At 44.8% G+C, this 18,455-nt stretch overlaps 1 protein-coding gene across 5 annotated transcripts in view; it reads left to right on the top strand.

The window, feature by feature from the left end:
* The window catches only part of TMCC3 (transmembrane and coiled-coil domain family 3), a 290,652-nt gene that overhangs the window by 231,546 nt on the left and 40,651 nt on the right, over window positions 1-18,455 (top strand). The window contains exon 1 of one of the 5 annotated variants that reach the window (XM_060656749.3): window positions 16,713-16,834. The exons of the other annotated variants lie outside the window; for them this stretch is intronic. The gene's annotated coding sequence lies outside the window, so the exon portion shown is untranslated. Of the gene's footprint in view, window positions 1-16,712; window positions 16,835-18,455 lie in introns of those variants that run through there. 5 annotated transcript variants of the gene reach the window in all.

Raw genomic sequence — 18,455 nt, 5'->3', positions numbered from 1 at the left:
GTCCTCCCCACGGAAGAGTATTCCGTTTGTCGTCCTCAGACTGCTTTTGCCGTTTGACCCTGTGCGATCCTGTTGTGGCTGCTGCTTCATCGTCTGTCACCCTGTAGACTCAGCAGATGCTTAGTTGCTTAGACTGTCTGACTCCTGCCAGGCGCCATGTAGGCAAGTTCAGAGTCCACCCTTTGCTGTCCAAAAGTTTCTGGAGAATTGAACCCTTGTGCTTTTCTCTTAGTAGCTCTGGTGAGCTTTCAGAGACCCAGGGCTCAAAAGGCCAGTGTAAGAAAATACCCCTTCTGTGAACAGGTAGAGCTCAGCTCGGAAAATCAAGGACTTTCTCGAGCGCCCTAACAGAGGTTTGTTTGTTGCTGTTGATTTGCACTTTGAGAGAAGGCAAAAATGTAGACCTCTCTCCACTTCCCCTCATTTCTTTGTCTGAGTCCCTGTCACCCTGGACCACACCTTGAGATTGACAGCTGTGGGACCACTGGTTCTAATGTGCTTCCTTGGACAGTAGCATCAAGATTGATGGTACCTGTATCTCCACAGCTTGTGGCATGGAGAAGGAGTCGCTCAGGCACCTTTTCGTGGCATCGAGTTTAAGAATGAGTTCCCTTGCAGGGCGCCTGGATGGCTCAGTGGGTTAAGCCTCCGACTTTAGCTCAGGTCACGATCCTGTAGTTCGTGCGTTCGAGCCCCGTGTTGGGCTCTGTGCTGTCAGCATGAGCCCCCTTCGGATCCTCTGTCCCCTCTCTCTCTGTCCCTTTACCACTTGCTCGCTCTCTCAAAAATAAACATTAAAAACAAAACAAGACAAATGAGTTTCCTTGCAAACCTTGGGCTGGCTTCTTCCCACCCCGTACCGCCCAGTTGTCTCATTACTGCCTCTCACCAAGCCGGGAGTGTGGTGTGTGGGAGAGCCCATGCATAAGCAGCCCGGGCATGAATCATGCTTGTAACCATCCTGCTTTCAGTCTAGGTCAACAAATACATATTGAACACCTACTACATGCCAGGCGTCCCAGGAACTAAAGCAGAAATCACCCTCGTCAAGCTTATATTCTGATAAGCCCAGGTAGACGGACCAGACCAACAGGGAAAACATAGAATATGTTAAATGGTGATAAGTGTTCACAGACAAACCAAGGAAAGGGGGCTGGGGAGGCCCATAGAAAGAATCAGTTTTAAATAGGAAACTCAAGGAAAGCTCTTCCCAGAGAGGTCAGTGAGGGAGGATCTGAGGAAGTAAGCTGGGCAGCTGTCTAAGGGGAAGAGCCATCCAGGGAGCCTGAACAGCAAGTACAGACTGCCTGAGACAGTTGTATGCCTGTTGTGTGCGAGGCACATCCCAGAGGCTTTGTGGCAGGAGCAGAGTGAGGACACAAGGTCTAAGAGGTACTGGGAGGCCAGTTTATATTTTCCAAGGTTGCCTTGGGTCCAGATTAAAGGTGGGTATGAGCTGGCACAGGTGGGGAGTGGTGACGGTGCCTGGGAGGAGGGTGCTAGCAGCAGCGGAGGTGAGGAGAGGAGTGGCCAGGTCTTCTAAATGCATTTTCCCTGCCCTCCGAGGGTGTGCTTAGAGCTCTGAGGGGCACTGTGGTCCCAGGGCTCTGGGAGGATGGGCCAGGGTTTTGGGTTTTGAGTTCTTACACACTGTGTGAGCTCATCTTAGATCATTTCCTCATGTAACAAAGAAAGAGAATTCTTTCCTTAGAAGGGTGTGGAAGGCTTCTGAGATAACATACTGAAAGGGTCTTCCCAGACTCCCTTTCTCATCTCCCACTGGGCCGGCCCCCCTGCCTGTGCCCAAGTCTGCCGTGAGCCTTTATATTCTAGTCACTTGTGGTTGACTTGTTTCTCTCCCCACCAGAAAGTGGGCAGGGGCTGTGACTCCTGTGCTTGGCACAAAAATGCACAATAAATGTTTGGATGGATAGAGAAATGGAAGGAAGCAAGGAAGAAAAGAATGAGTTAAGAATTCATACATAGCGGCACCTGGGTGGGTCAGTTGATGGAATGTCCCACTCTTGATTTCTGCTCAGGTCACATCATCCCAGGGTTGTAGGATTGAGCCTCACATTGGGGTCCGTTCTGAGTGTGGAGGCTGCTTAAGATTCTCTTTCTCCCTCTCCCACCACTGCTCACGTGCACTCTCAAAAAAAAAAAAAAGGAATTTCATGCATAGATAATGAGGGAGCAGAAGGCAAGCTGAAGGCACAGCGCTAGCTAACAGCCCCGTCCACTCCCCTCCCCCCAGGTGGGATCTGTGTGACATTCCTCAGGCACTCCTGGCTGCCCAAGAACAAAGGAAAGGGAAAAACTTGTGGTTATCTCTTGGAGATCACAGTCATGTAGGACCTGAGTGTTTCTATCAGTTTGCCACTAACTTTTTTATTTATTAAAAAAATTTTTTTACAATGTTTTTATTATTGAGAGAGAGACAGACAGACAGAGTGTGAGTGGGGAGGGGCAGAGAGGGAGACACAGAATCTGAAACAGGCTCTAGGCTCTCAGCTGTCAGCCCAGAGCCCGACGAAGGCTTGAACCCATGAACCGTGGGCTCGTGACCTGAGCCAAAGCCAGACATTCAACTGACTAAGCCACCCAAGCACCTCAGTTTGCAACTGTCTTAATGATTTACAAGCAAAAAGCAATCTTGTCAATAACCAAACTTTCCAGAAACCTGTAGATTCAATTACAATTTTCTGGGACCCCGTCACCCTCCCCTCCATAGGATAGAAAATCTTATATAATCACTCCTCACACTTATAATGCAACTCTTTCTGCCCATAGATCCTGTCCCCTGTGTTTTAATAAAACCACCCTTTTGCCCCGAAGCTGTCTCAAGAATTCTTTCTTGGCCGTTGCCTCCAAACCCCAACACTTCAAACCACGCTGTAGATATTAGTGTAATATTTGAGTTCGTACGTTCCAACAGATGGTGGGACTTTATTTTTTTCGGAGTTCAGTGTTTAAGGACCTCAAATGATGAGTTAAGGCATTGGCCATATTTGTTGTTTAAATAAGTCTAATTAGGAAGACATGTACACTTATCTTTGTGTTTTAAAATTTATCTTTTCCCTGCTTTTGGCTTATAAAGAAGTGTTTGTTCAGAGATGCTAATTGGTGTTTTTACTTAGGTGTTCTTTAAGAATAAAGACCTCATGGGTCGCGTGGGCGGCTCAGTCCCTTAAGCATCCACTTCAGCTCAGGTCATAATCTCGTAGTCTGTGAGTCCGAGCCCCGCGTCGGCTCTGTGCTGACAGCTCAGAGCCTGGAGCCTGTTTCAGATTCTGTGTCTCCCTCTCTCTCTGACCCTCCCCCATTCATGCTCTGTCTGTCTCTGTCTCAAAAGTAAATAAACGTTAAGAAAAAAAATTTAAGAACAAAGACCTCATTAGCAGGTTTCATCAACGGTCTAAGGAAATTTTTCCTAACATTTTAGCATGAAAATTTTCAGGTGCACATAAAATACAAAGATAGTAACAATTGAACACTAGCTTAATACACAGATAATCTAAATCAGTACAGGACAGGTTTTCTTTTGCGTTTAGAATGCTTCTGTTACCTGTTCTATAATATGGAGAAGACTCAGTCTGTTAACTTCCCTGTTAGAAAAATTCTGTGTATGACACCTCCTTTCACTGTGAGACCCCCTTTGACCTTCATCGGGAAATGCTGCATCGTTTATATTTAAAGTCAGGGTTATGGGTTGAATTGTGTCCCCTCAAAAAGATATGTTGAAGTCTGTGATACTGTAATTTATAATAAGAAGTAGTTGACCCTTGAACAATGAAGGGTTGGGGGCACTGACACCCCCATTCACACAGTGGAAAATCCGTGCGTAACTTTAATTGCCCCCGCTCAAAAAAAAAAAACTACAAGTACCCTACTGTCGATGGGTTACCACTAACCTAAACAGTCGATTAACACATATTTTGTAGATTATGTGTATTATATACTGTATTCTTAACAATAAAGTAAGCTAGGGAAAAGAAAAAGTTACTAAGAAAATCATGAGAAAAGACATATACAGTACTGTACTATAAAAAAAACCCACCTTTAAGTGGACCTGGGTCCTTCCAACTCCTGTTGTTCAAGGGGCAAAGGTATATATTTGGTCTTTGTTTCCATTTCTGACAAAGCTCCTAAAACCTTGGGAATTTCTTAAGTGATTGTAATGATGAAAGTGAAATGGGTGTCTTTTGTTATTTATATAACAAGCCCCTTTCAACCGCACTGGAATTTGGGTTATTTAGGTTACTTTTGGGAAGCCCCTGAGGATAGGGTGGGGGGGGGGGGAACAGGTAGAATAGAATAGAGACCTTGATTTGAAGATTAGAATTTTCAGTCCCACCTTCCACTTCCTAGGAGAGGAGAGGAGAGGAGAGGGCCTGGGTTGATGTAGTCGCCAATGGCCGGTGGTTTAATCTATCAATGCCTTCATAATGAAGCCTCCATAAAACCCCAGAAGGTTGTGGTTCAGAGAGCTTCTGGATTGATGACCACGTGGAGATTCAGGGACAGTGGCTCCCAGAGAGGGCATGGAAGCTCTGCACACTTTCCGTGCACCTTTGCATATCTTCCATTTGGCTATTCCGGAGATACATCCTTTGATCATAAACTGGTAGTCTAGTAAGTAAATGTTTTCCTGAGTCTGTGAGCCACTCTAGCAAATTAATAGACTCTGGAGAGAGGGTCACGGAAACCTCCAGTTTATAGCCGGTGGGTCAGAAGCACAGGTAACAACCTGGACTAGGATTGGTGACTGAAATAGGGGGCTGCAGACCCTTCAGCTATGTGATCTGATGCTGTCTGTCGGTAGTGTCAGAACTGAGCTGAATTATAGGACACCCAGCGGGTGTTGGAGGATTGTGTGGTGACCAGCTGTGAGAGGAGACACAGGAGTGAGTTTGCCCTTTACAAAAGCCCTAACTCCCAATACCTCAGAGTGTGACTTTGCTTGGAAATAGGGTCTTTACAGAAGTAGTGAAGTCCAAAAGAGGTCATCAGGGTGGGCTGTAACCCAGTAGGACTGGTGTCCTTAAAAAGAGGGGATTTGGAGACAGGCATGCAGAGAAGAAAGATGATGTGAAGACCCAGGGAAAGTACTTACAATGTGAAGACTGGCAGGATTGGTGTGATTTGTCTACAGGCCAAGGAATGCCTGATGAGGCCGCCAGAAGCTGGGAGAGACGCCTTAATCCCAGCACCTTCAGAAGGAACATGGCCTTGCTGGCACCTTGATTTCAGGCTTCCAGAACTGAGAGAGAATACGTTTCTGTTGTGTTAAGTAACCCAGTTTGTGGTACGGTCCCAGGAAACTGGAGTCAGCCGTCACATTTCCTGTTGACTGAAGAAGTATTAATACCTGGGCCCAGTGTACTTCCAGTGGAAGTCTGGAAGGTCTTGGAACCTCAGGGTAGTACTTGGTTAGCAGCTGGTTATTGCTGGGATCCCCCAAATACAGTTAAACTAATATTCTTTGCCATCTAAATAAATACATCATTTAAAATCATCTGTAGCAAACCTGTGGAATTTCCAAGAATGTGCCTGTGGAGCCAGTTTGAAAAACCCTGATGTAGGAATAAGAGAAACAGCCCAGGCTTTGATTCTGAGTTCAAAAGCTCTCTCTGCCACTTGGCCAACTGCATAATCTTTCTGAGTCTGTTTTGTGCCTGTAGAATCAGAATGATACTTCTCTCCCCTGTGGGTTGTGGGCTTAGAACTAGAGGTTATGAAAATGGTCTAGCATCAAGCCTTGTACCTGGCAGGTGCTCAGGAGTTGGTTGAAGAATGGATCCTGGGGTGAAGGTAAGAATCAGACAAGGGCTAGAGTAGGATAGGTCCTGGCCTGGGGGGTCAGATGGGGTCTGATTCTCCTGTTTTTGAACACTGAGAGGTTTTCATCCAAGTGGTTTTTCCACCTCAAAGAGAGCATCTGGTGCAGGTGTGAGCCTTGTTTCCTTAATAAGGCACAGAGAATCCCCAGAGGCTTGTCCAAGGTCAGGCCATCTTGTTTGGGCTCTTTTGTCAGGTGGTCTTGTCATTTGGGCTATTTTCTTTTCTTTTTTCTATTTTAATGTTTATTTATTTTTGAGAGTGCGAGGGTCTGAGAGCAAGCAGGGGAGGAGCAGAGAGAGGGAGACACAGGATCTGAAGCAGACTCTAGGCTCTGAGCTGTCAACACAGAGCCTGACGTGGGGCTTGAACTCATGAACCATGAGAACATGACCTGAGCTGAAGTCAGACACTTAACCGACTGAGCCACCCAGGCATCGGTCTTTTTCTTAATAGGATAACCAAAAACAGAACAGACAAAAAACTGGTTGTTTTTTTTCCTCTTTTTTGTTCTTTTAAATAACAGCCTTATTGAGATATAATTCACATACCATACAGTTCACTCACTTAAAAGTGTAGACTTAATGGTTTTTTAGTATATTTGCAGAATCGTGCAGTCACCACCACAATCAATTTCGGAACATTTTCATTGCCCCCAAAACAAACTCTCTACCCATTAGCAATCACTTTCCATTTCCTCCCTCCCAAACCCCCAGGCCAAGCCAGCCCTAATTTACTTTCTGTTTCTCTGGATTTGCCTGTTGTGGACACTTTCTGTAAATGGAATCAGATGTCACGTGGTCTTTTGTGTCTGCCTTCTTTCAGTCGGCATCAAGTTTCCAAGGTTCGTCTGTGTTGTGGCTTCCGTCCGCACTTCGTTTCATTCTGTTGCGAAATGATCTTCCATGGTGTGGCTGCACCATACATTTTGTTTATCCGCTCATCAGCTGACGCACATTTGGGTTGGTTGTTTCCAGTGTCGGGCTCTTAGGATCAGTGTTGCCGTCAACATGTGCGTGCAGGTTTTTGCACGGGCATATGCTTTCCTATCTCTCGGGTACCTACCTAGGCGTAGATTTGCTGGCTCACGTGGTAGTTCTGTGCTTGACCTTTTGAGGAACCGCCAGAGTGTTCTTCCCCAGCAGCCGCTCCGGTTTACATGGCACGGGCAGTGCACGAGGGCTCCCGACTTCTCCACGTCTTCACCGGTGCCGCTTACAACCAGTCTTCTGATGATAGTCTTTCTGGTGGGTGTGAAGTGGTGTCTCTCTGTGATGTGGTGTTGGTCTTTGAAATTTCATTTTTCTTTCTTCTTTTTTTTTTTTAATTTCATTTGCGAGCGAGAGCAAATAGGGGAGAGGGGCAGAGGGAGAGAATCTGAAGCAGGCTCCACACTCAGCGCCACGCCTGATGCGGGGCTCTATCCTAAGGCCCGGAGACTATGACCTGAGCCTAGATCAAGAGTCGGATGCTCAGCTGACTGAGCCTCCCAGGCGTGCCCCTTTGAAATTTCTTTTAATCAAAGTAGTTGTGTTCATTATATGAGGAAATAAGTGAAATATCTCTAGCTGAAAAGGCTGGTATAATTAATAATATAACTTCTAAATTAACTTCCATACTTTTACATATTCCTTCTTGAAAAGTAAGCTCTACTCCCAACGTGGGGCTTGAACTCACAACCCTGAAATCAAGAGTTGCGTGCTCTTCCAACTAAGCCAGCCAGGCGCCCCCCCATTCCTTATTCCTTCTTTACTAGTCATTTGTCAAAGCCGATCATCCCAAACCAGTGTTGGATAGAATAGTTGTGAGTGTGTATAGTGCGGCTTGTACTTCCTTGCTCAAACTGCACAAGAACAGGCGCCTGGAGCGTCAGGGTCCTTCCCACTGCAGAGCTGAAGGTGGGGAGGCTTCGTCAGCAGCCAGCCTTTTGAGGGATGGTAGTAGGTGTCCGGCCCCTTGTCATCATATGTAATTGGCCAGGGCATTTACTCCTGATTCTCCCAAGGGTTAGCTGCTGCCAGACAGATAGGGTGGGGAGTATAAATGGGTACAGCCCGAACACTACACATAGACTCCCATGTCCTCTTTACAGACAAGCTTTACAGCCTGCAGATTCCCTCCTAAAGAACAAGAAGCCTAACAAAATGCATAGCACCTGTGAGGCCAAAAGTAAATGTTGGTTTAATGAATGAATTGCTTTGGCTTTGGGAGGCAGACACTATTCGAGCATCGCAGCTGGAGCAAGCCATTAAGCTCCCCGAGCCTTGGTACCTTATCTGTAAGAGAGAGATACCAAGTGCCTCTGCCGCAGCGTTCCCACGGTGACATAAAAGCGCCTGGCTCCTGGTACGCGCTCAGCAAATGTTAATTCACTTTCCATAAGTGGCTCTGCTGTTCGTCTCATGTTTTTCTCTACAGGTTTAGCCCAGCTCCGACCACAGGGTCGATTGTACTGTTTTGCTTATCTTTTCTTCACAGAGAAATAATGAGCATTTGGCTAAAATTAAGTATCGATGGAAATGAACATTGCAGTTTGGTTGCTGCTGATTGACATATGTTTGCTAAATAGCTACTCAAATTTCAGGAAGCTTGCCTAGAAATTAAAAAAAAAAAAAATCCTAAGAAGAGTTACCCTCTTTGCCAGGTACTTATTTATAAAATTGTCTTCTATGGAATGACCCAGCTGAAAATTGTTCTATAAAACACTGGCTGAGCTTTGGCTCAAGAGTTCAAGTTAGCCTGCATAAAATCTTAAACTTCAATGGGTATGAAAGGGTTGGGTCATTTTTTGGAGCTTCTTTGCCTTGGAAATACATATTTTTTCTTTCTTTCTTTCTTTCTTTCTTTCTTTCTTTCTTTCTTTCTTTCTTCTTTTTTTTAAGAAAGGGCTGTTCTTTTGGTCACTGGGTCTTTTTTTAGACTTGCAGGGAAGTCATAGTAACAGGCTCCATGTCTGATTGGGTTCCATGGCAACAAAGGGTTGTGACTTTATTAGAGAAGAGTCGAGCATGCCAAGAAAGATAAAAATCAGAGTATGGAAAATGTCTGACCAGATGAATGTGTTTTTTTGGATGGCGTGCCCTGGAACGAAACATTTCCCCGAATTGGCATCAGTCTCTGTTGCAAATTTGAATCCCGCCGGGTTATCATTAGGTCATAGGGATCAGTGCTTATTTCCAAAAGATCTGCCTGCATCTTCATTCATCCTTTTTTATATCTTGGTATATTAAAAAAAAAAATCAAAACAGTAATGGTAAGAACCTAACCGGAGAGGATTCTGATTTCAAAGGTAGAAAAGAAATTTAGCTCATTCTTTGTGCAACTGATTACAGCTGTAAATTGTGAGACTGTGTGGGAGGGCCAATTAGAGGCAATTATAACTCGATTGAACCCCCCTTGAATTAAAGCTTGCTGTGTGCATTCCAAGCTGGGGGTCTTGTTTCCATCCCTGTTCCTCGTTGATGGGTGTAGAGGTACGGGTTCCAGGATAAGGTTGTAGAATCTCGGTAGGAGACTCCCTCTGTGCTCTCCCACAGCAAGGTGCAGGCTGATGTTCTGACCGAAAGTGTTGTAATTTGTTAGAGACCTTTTTGCTAAAGGTTCTAATATTTGGCAAAGAAATAGCAAGAATTTCGAATCCTCTTCCCCGGTTATGAATGTGTAGGACTGTCTTTGCTTTTTTATCAGATGTGCTGTGTTTATATTTTTCCTCATCCTGACATTGAAAGTGGAAAAACTCCAAAGAGCAGGTAGATGTTCCGACATGCTCCCTGGGTTCAGACTTCATGAGTCACTTACTTACAGCCTCATCATGATGAATCAGAAACCACACAGGTACTCATGATAAACATTAATAAGTAGTATTGGTATAAGAGCAAAGAATGAGCTCACCGGGTTTTCGGTGTCCCGGCAATCATTAATCAGGTGTTAAGTCTTTGGGGAAATTATTTAACTTCCTTGGGCCTTGGTTTCTTTATCTTCAGATGAGATTGACCTGAATTTGTGTGTCCCAAACCTCCCTGTTTATGGGATTAACTTGGGGCCCTGGTTTAACACATGGAACCTCTGTTAGAGATTTTGATTCTCTAGGTCTGGGGTGGGGCTGGCATAGCAGGGGCCCAAGGTGACTTACAATCAGATGCTCAGGAAATACCAGACTAACTTAGTAGTTAGGAAACTTGGTTGTAAGAAGGTGGGTGGAGATGGAAGGGAGAAAGGAGACGGTTGGATGCAGACCCCCAGGTTCTGCCCCTGCACCATTGGTCTAGGCGGGGCCCAGGAGTCAGGTGATTGTGGCCATAATTTGAGAAACACTGGTCTGTACTACTCAAGCTCACTCCTAGCCCCAAAGATAGCCCTTCCACATGTCGCCCATGACAACCACAAATAAGCCCAAAGATGTGGGTTGATGGCAGGGTTTGGAGGGTTCTCCAAACTCCACATTGCTTTTTGTAAAAGTTACTTGCTTTAAAATCTTGGAGTTGTGCAGAATTCACAGAATTTTCGACTCTATGCTGTGTTGTTTCCATTGGATAAGACAGTGTTTGCTAAGCATAGTTACATCCAGTGTGCACGAGACAGTACCATCATCATAGGAATTACCTGGGGAACTTGTTAAAAATATAGAAATTGGACTCCCAGACCCAAAGATATTGTAAGTCCTATAAAAGGGCCTGGGCATCAGTCTTTTTTTTTTTTCCTTATTTGAGGGTGTGTGTGTATTTCTTTTTAGGGTTTTTAAAAAAATTTTTTTTTAATGTTTATTTTTGAGAGAGGGGGAGAGAGCACATGTGAGGCAAGGGAAGGGGGGAGAGAGAGAAGGGGGGGACAGGATTGAAGGGGGCTCTTGGCTGAAAGCACAGATCCCAATGCAGGGCTTGAACTCACAAACTGAACCAAAGTCAGACACTTAATTGACTGAGCCACCCAGCTGCCCCAGGTTTGTTTTTTGTTTTTTTGTTGTTATTTATTTATTTTTAATTTAATTTTTTATTTTTTTAAATTTACATCCAAATTAGTTAGCATATAGTGCAACAATGATTTCAGGAGTAGATGCCTCAGTGCCCCTTACCCATTTAGCTCATCCCCCCTCCCACAACCCCTCCAGTAACCCTCGGTTTGTTCTCCATATTTATGAGTCTCTTCTGTTTTGTCCCCCTTTCTGTTTTTATATTATTTTTGCTTCTCTTCCCTTATGTTCATCTCTTTTGTCTCTTAAAGTCCTCATATGGGTGAAGTCATATGATTTTTGTCTTTCTCTAATTTCACTTAGCATAATACCCTCCAGTTCCATCCATGTAGTTGCAAATGGCAAGATTTCATTCTTTTTGATTGCCGAGTAATACTCCATTGTATATATATTTACCACATCTTTTTTATCCATTCACCCATTGATGGACATTTGGGCTCTTTCCATACTTTGGCTGTTGTGGATAGTGCTGCTATAAACATGGGGGTGCATGTGTCCCTTTGAGACAGCACACCTGTATCGGTGGATAAATGCCTAGTAGTGCCATTGCTGGGTCATAGGGTAGTTCTATTGTTAGTTACTTGAGGAACCGCCATACTGTTTTCCAGAGTGGCTGCATCAGCTTGCATTCCCATGTTTTTGTTTTTAAATGTATTTTGAGAGAGAGCAAGCGAGCAGGGGAGGGACAGAGAGAGAATCCCAAGCAGGCTCCATGCTGTCAGCACAGAGCCGGATACAGGGACACAGGGCTTGATCTCATGAACTGTGAGATTGTCACCTGAGCTGAAATCAAGAATCGAATGCTTCATGGACTGAGCCACTCAGGCGCCCCTCTTTTTAGGTTTGACAAACATTGTGGGCTTCTCTCCCCAGTCTCACCCCAATTTCCAGAGTAAAACCGATTTTAAGTGTAAACACATGTTTAGCACAAGTTCTGTGGTTAAATCAAGCCATTTAGTTTAAAAAAGGGTCTGTAACTCATACAGCAGGTGCTTGAGGAAAAAAAAAAAACTGATCTTCTGAGACTCTAAGACAAAATTCCTAAACTTGAACGATGAAATCATTAGCTGCTGGAGCAAACACATTTTAATGTGTATCTGCTTTGTTTGTTCTATTTACTGTTTAACAAAGATGGAATAACATTGTCAAAATGAAGAGTTTAGTAAAACTTTGGTGTAAGCCTGAATTTATGAAGGTTTACTTTTCTCCCCTATTAACTAGCTTAACTTAAAAAATTGTTAAGTTTAGGGGCGCCTGGGTGGCTCACTCTTGATTTCGGTGCAGGTCATGACCTCATGGTTCATGAGTTCGAGCCCTGTGTCAGCTCTATGGTGACAGTGCAAAGCCTGCTTGGGATTCTTTTTCTTCCTCTCTCTTTGCCCCTCCCCTGCTCTCTCGCTCTCACTCTTTCAAAATAAATAAACTTCTAAAAAAGTGCAAGTTTATAGGAGAAAAATCTCATAAAGGACGTAAGGTGGAAAATGTTCTTAGAACTTTTAACCCAGAGATAAGCACTGTTAATGTTTCTTACGTATTTTTACATAAATGTTTTCTACACAAAACATATATATCCATTATTTATTTAACCAGTCTCCTATTGATATACAATTTAAGTGCCTTCTAGGGTGATGGTTTTTTTCCATGTTTGTTTGCTTTGTAATACTGTACTGAATATTTTTGTACATCTTTTTTCTGTAACCATGTATGGATAGATTTCTAAAAGAGAGATTGTTGAGTCAAGGGGTATGTGTCTTTTAAATAAGGAAAGATGGGAATACAGTGCCCTTACAAAGGTTTCACCAATTTAACTGGTGAAATCTTTGATTTTCAAAAGACTTTCCTGTCCCAGTTTATTCTAATAGAGCAGGCGAGCAGCTAACTGTCCTTGTCTATTTACACAAAACCTGAGACGTACCTCAGGTCCTCTGGTTGGAGGGATGAGTAGAGATATTTCATAAAGAGAAGAATTTAAAAGGTATTTAAGGAGTATGCCTGGGTGGCTCAGTCGGTTAGGTATCTGACTTCAGTTCAGGACATGATTTTACCATCTTAAGTTCGGGCCCCGTGTTGGGCTCTGTGCTGACAGCTCAGAGCCTGGAGCCTGTTTCAGATTCTGTATCTCGCTCTCTCTCTGCCCCTCCCCTGCTCACGTTCGGTCTCTGAAAAATGAATAAACCTTAAAAAAAAAAATTAAAAGGTATTTAAGGTGTTCCCTGGGAGAGGAAAATAGAGAAATAGCTTAGTAAAGCAAATAACCCTGAATTTTCCAATAGAATTCTTTGGGTCACATGAGGTCCCAGAACCTGAATTGGGTTCTGAAGAAAGTAAGACGATCTTGGAGCATCATATACTGTGAGAAAGCCATGGCCTGTTCCCTGGATATGGTGCTGCTCCTTTGGTAGGTCTTGTAGGACACTTGTGAGTGAAGCATCGTGGTGATGAGATGCTGTTCATTTTACATAACCTCTGATGCAAGTCACGGTCTAGTTAGGGTGTGTGTGTGTGTGTGTGTTTCAAGGTAATGTTTAAATTAAAAGAATTACTTTTCAGTAGTCTTCTGGCCCAGACTGTGTGCGTGTCCTTAGTGTCTGAGAGATAACTAACACAAATCAGGAGCCCTGTGGCCTGGGGATGTTGCTGGTTTAGTGGCAGATGCCATCTAATCTGGCCATCTACCTGCCTTCGTTTTGCCTCCTACCGGCAGCAAGATAGGAGGGGATCTTTTAGGCCCAGAAAATTAGTTGAATTTATTCAAGTCTGGGAAATTCAAATCTATTCAAGGCAGAGAAGAATGAAGAGGTGTCCTGGATCTATATGTCAGTAAGAGTTGAAACCTTACAGCTGGCTAAGAGGGATGGCCAGGTGGATTGTGAGTTAAAAGGAGCCATCCAGAGTCCAGACAGTCGGGGAGCAGCAAGAACCTCAGGCTAGAGGTGGCATGTTGGAGAGTGAGTGTGTGTTCTTTCTCAGCACTCAGGGACCAAAGTGCCCTCTCAGACTGGTCATGCTTCAGCCGAGCCACACCTGGGCAGGTGGAAGACAGCCAGGAGTAAAACAAGTTCTGAAGTCTATAGCTCTGAATTGAATCATTCTCTATTTTTAATCAAAATTAGTAAGTGAACCAAATGACTAGATAGCCTCAAGGCAATTGTCAAGTAATTTCACATTAGAAACTTGAGAGAGGTTTTTTGTTTTTGTTTTTATTTTTGTTTTTGTTTTTGGTTTTTTTTTTGGTTTTTTTTTTTTGAGATATTTATGACTGGGACACAGACCTGAAGTAGGTATGCAGAGCTGGGCCATGGATGAAAGAGTGGATATCTGAGGCTGCCAGGGAAGGACTAGGAAGGGAGGAAGAGGTGATTGTGAATGTGTTTTTAGCAAGTAAGTTGGAGATAACATAAAATATCCAGTGACCAAGGTATTCTCAGACTAGGAAGGCAGCCATAAAAATAGGTAAGACAAATTGGAGCCCAAATTTGAAGTCAAAACCCAGAGGAAAAACGAATGAGCTTGGCTATGTGGAATTGAATTCTGTATGCCATAGTGGTCTGATTTTTAAATCTTATTGTAATTTAAGATGTTCATTTTAAGAGTTAGAATAGACAAAATGTATTCAGCAAAGAAAATATACTCTTCTTATATTAAAAGTATGGTATTGATTTAACATTTAGTTTAAGGCAAGATCCATTTGCTAGATTTATCTTTAACATTTGTTTAAGACTTTTGCTTGAACAGAGCCAGAGGATAGAAGCTTATGATGCAGTATTAACTTTGGTAGACACTCTTCCTCTGAAATATTACAGTATAGTTTTACGTAAAGAGTCAAGTTCTGTTGACTAGGCTTTATTATACTGACAACATTCTGTCTCTTTTCCAGACCCCAGTGTCTCTGTCCTCCATCACACCCTGCCCCTGACACAGAATTAAATCAATATCACTTAAGCCACACAGCAGTTTTGAGATCTTTGCATTAGTTATTTAATGTGAAGGGCAGGAAACCCCTGGTCCTCTGACCATTCTGGCCTGATTTTTTCTTGTGGCTTATGGCAATTCAAATATTTGAGAATCTTTTCATACAAGGAAGGTCAAAGGGATTTAAAGACAAATGACTGACAGCAGGAAAGCTTGTAATCCGTTGCAGGGGTTAGTACTCGAGTTATCGTAATAAGAACCGGTGTATGATCACGAGAGAGCAAGAGAAAAATAAGGAATATCTTGTATCTGGTATGACATCAAGTTCTTTTTCTGATCTCATTAATTTCTAGGAGGAATTTCCTCAGATGAGACTAGAGTCTCAAGAACGTTAACTTAATTGCCCAAGGTCACATGGATGGCAGCTAGATGGCAGTTAGTAGAGTTAGAATAGGCAAGCTTATGAGTTAGAATAGGCAAAATGCATTCAGCAAAGAAAATATGTTCTTCTTATATTAAAAGTATGGTATTGATTTAACATTTAGTTTAAGGCAAGATCCAAGCTACTCCAAGCTACTAGATGGCAGCTGGGATGTGATCAGATCCGCTGGACCTTAAAGTCCACGCATATCCCGTCAGTAACTGGCCCCCCAGACGCTGTCCAGTTCTGTTTCTTTAGCCCTGCCTTTCTCTGAGCGTCCATCTAGGTATCTATGCTTGAATGGCCCACAGGAACCCCACATCCATCCTCTGCCCCCAGTCTCCTCCTGCTGCCTCTCCCCAGTTTTTCTGTCTTGTAAATGATCTTCCTGGCCACCAGAACGAATGCAAAAGAAGTGAGATTTTCTTTGACTCTCCCTTTTAATCTCCACATCCAGTTGGTGGCACATCCTTTTGACGATGCCTCTCTGGGGTACCTCAGGCGCTCTGCCCTCCTTCCCCACTACCACTGTCCAGCCTTCACCGACTCTTGCCTTAGATGCCTACAGCAAGCTCCAGTCTGTTGCACCAAACGTGTTTTCCCTTCTGCTTCTCAGAACGACTTGTCTGAAGCCAAGGTCTGGTCCTCCTAATGCCTTTAGCAACTGCCACATGGCCTGTTGGATGAAATCCTAACACCTTAGCATGACTTCAGGGAACTCTCGAGGTCTGACCTCTGTTCTGCCAGCCCAGTTCTTCTGCCTTCTCCACCTTGCCCTGAGTCCTCCAAATCCTTACCTGCTGTCTGGCTGACCAGTTCAGAACTCACTTTACCTGAAGCATCTTTTGACTGACAAGTCTCTTCCTGCCTTGTATCCACCTTGTCCCTTTCCCTCTCCTTCCTCGCTGCCCCCTGGGCTCCCTTTCCCAAGTGCTGCCTTATAGCCACAGGTACACCCAGGGCACTCATCAGAGACTGTCAGTGTTTTCCTGGCCGCCAGACTGAGAGTGGGGGAGGGGAGGGACTGTCCCCTTACAACTCCAGCACGCCTTGCTGTGCCTGACACTCAGAGGCACCAGTGAGCATCTGTCTCATGAATGAGGCGACAGAGGAAAGAGTCTCCTGACTCCTCACTTCATCCCGGCGACTGCCCTTCCCTCGGCGTTGGAGCCACTCACTGCTTGCTCCGCAATCATTCATGTTGGTGTTTCTTGTGCTCAGTTCACCCCTTTGCCCTGGCTCTTCCCAGAGTGTGTTGAATTGAGCCCATTTCTTCGTCAGTAAACCAGGAGCGCCAGACTGAGTGTCTTCTGGGGTCCTCTTGCCATCCCCGGGCTGTGTGGTGACAGGACCCCCTTCTTGTCTGCCCCCCCCCCCCCCCCCCCCCCCCCGCACAGATACAGAATGTGCCTCTTCTGGCAGCACAAAGAGCCCACTTGTCCAGCAGTGGCTTGAACACAGTATATTATTGCTGGCAGTTGGATTGGTCCCACTGCAGGGCGTGGAGTTTCCCTGAGACAAGCACAGGACTACTCAGATATGTGAGCAGTATCTCCAAAGTCCGGGGTGAGTCATATGGTAGGTGCTGTCGGAATATCAAGCCCGTCTGCCTCACAGCCTCAGATGCCTCTCGGGCAGGAAGGTGAGCAGGCTGCTGACCCTGTTCTGCCCTCTGATTTGTCGTGTGGTGTTCGGTAAGTCTCTTCACCCGCTCTCCCATCCCAGGCAGCCTGTGTAAATATATACTGTAGAGCTTTGTGGTCATTAATGGTTTATGAGGTGCTTAAAAGAAATACAAATTATTTTTGTGCTTGCCCCAAATCCTCCCTAATTGCCCAGCGGCTTTCTAGGTATTTAAACTGCCTAAATTCCTGAACCACCAAACCGTCTCGCCGGGGCCTTTAAGAATGTAAACGCAGCCTGTGTGATTTAAGAAATGAGCAAATACACGCGGTGTTTGAGTGTGCCAGCTCCTGGCCGAAGCGAGCTGGTTCTCCATCCACTTCCCCTGGCTCTACCCAGACTGAGTTGGGTCTAACTCTGTATCCTGACTTTGGCTCTTTTGAAAAGTGGATATCCTTGAATCCTCCCTTTCCTGAAAACTTCAGACTCCATAAAACAGATTTTGTGTGACAGTGTCGGCCACTGTCAGTGCCCCATGAGAAAGATGGGTGTGGTGGCTGTGGGCCGGGAGAGGGAGCAGCAGTGGGAAGTGTAGATCTGTAGGCAGGGCGCCTCCTGCTGTCCTGGGACACCGCCCCGTGGTGATGAATGCAGGGCTCCCTGTGGGCTGGAGAATGTTCATGTCACCCGAGCTCTGCCCCCGTGAGCTGCCCGATGTCCTGGGAAATTGTATTCAATTTGTGACTTTGTATGTGTGCCTGGGCCACGGAAGGTTTCTGTACATTGCTACAAAATGCCTATACTGTTTCATTTCCTGGGCATTAAACTATTTGAACACATTAGTTTGGTCTCAAAGGTTGATCTAGAATATTCCAAAGGTGGGCTTACTGTTGATAATGATCCCTAGCCTTTGGAAACAAACAATTGGTGATGGAGGAGGGGTGTGGAAAGTTGGAGGAGTGTGCTGCTTATCATTTGATCTTTTGCATCTTGAAGATTAAATTTCTGTTATTAAAAAAAAAAATTGGAGAGCCTATTCTAACAACAAAGCATCTTAGCAGCCTCCTAGCATAGTGAATGCAACAGTCACGTACAGTTTGGGTTGGAATGAAAGGGGAGATGGCCGCCCAGACCGCGAGGGCACCGCTTGTAATACAGCTGCGCCGGCCGCTCTTCAAGAGGATGTGGGAAGGGGTCTCTTCTTGCCAGCTGCTGGTCTACCAGGCTGTTCTGGAGAAGCCTCCTCAATGTGGGCAGACCCTTCCCGGCTCTGCCTCCTCCTGATTGCCGTCCTGCAGCTGACGGAGGAGTTGTCTCAAGTGCAGACCAGGGTGGTTTGCAGGCTGCCTGGGGGTTCGTCTGTAGCCTGAGGGAAATTTGGTCTCGTGTACGTTCTCTCTCTTTCTCTCTCTCTTTATCTAGACTGTACCCTTTACATTCCTGGGTGTGACCCGGAGGACCAAGTCAGGACCCCCTCCGGGGATGGCTAGGAGGCCTTTAAGTTCAGGTCACATTAAGCAGGTCCTCAAATTTAGATTTTAACATTATTACCCAAGAGTTAAGCATAGAACCAGAGATAGACCAAAAGGATTAAAAGATAGATGTCACTCAGTGTGTAACTTAAACGATACGCACCCACACAGAGTTTATCACACGGTGTAACTTACTCCATGGCTTTTATTTTTTAAATGT

Source organism: Panthera onca, chromosome B4, assembly GCF_046562875.1.
Source record: "Panthera onca isolate mPanOnc1 chromosome B4, mPanOnc1 haplotype 2, whole genome shotgun sequence".
Classification (NCBI taxonomy): Eukaryota; Metazoa; Chordata; class Mammalia; order Carnivora; family Felidae; genus Panthera; species Panthera onca.
This window is presented reverse-complemented; position numbering and strand designations above follow the sequence as displayed.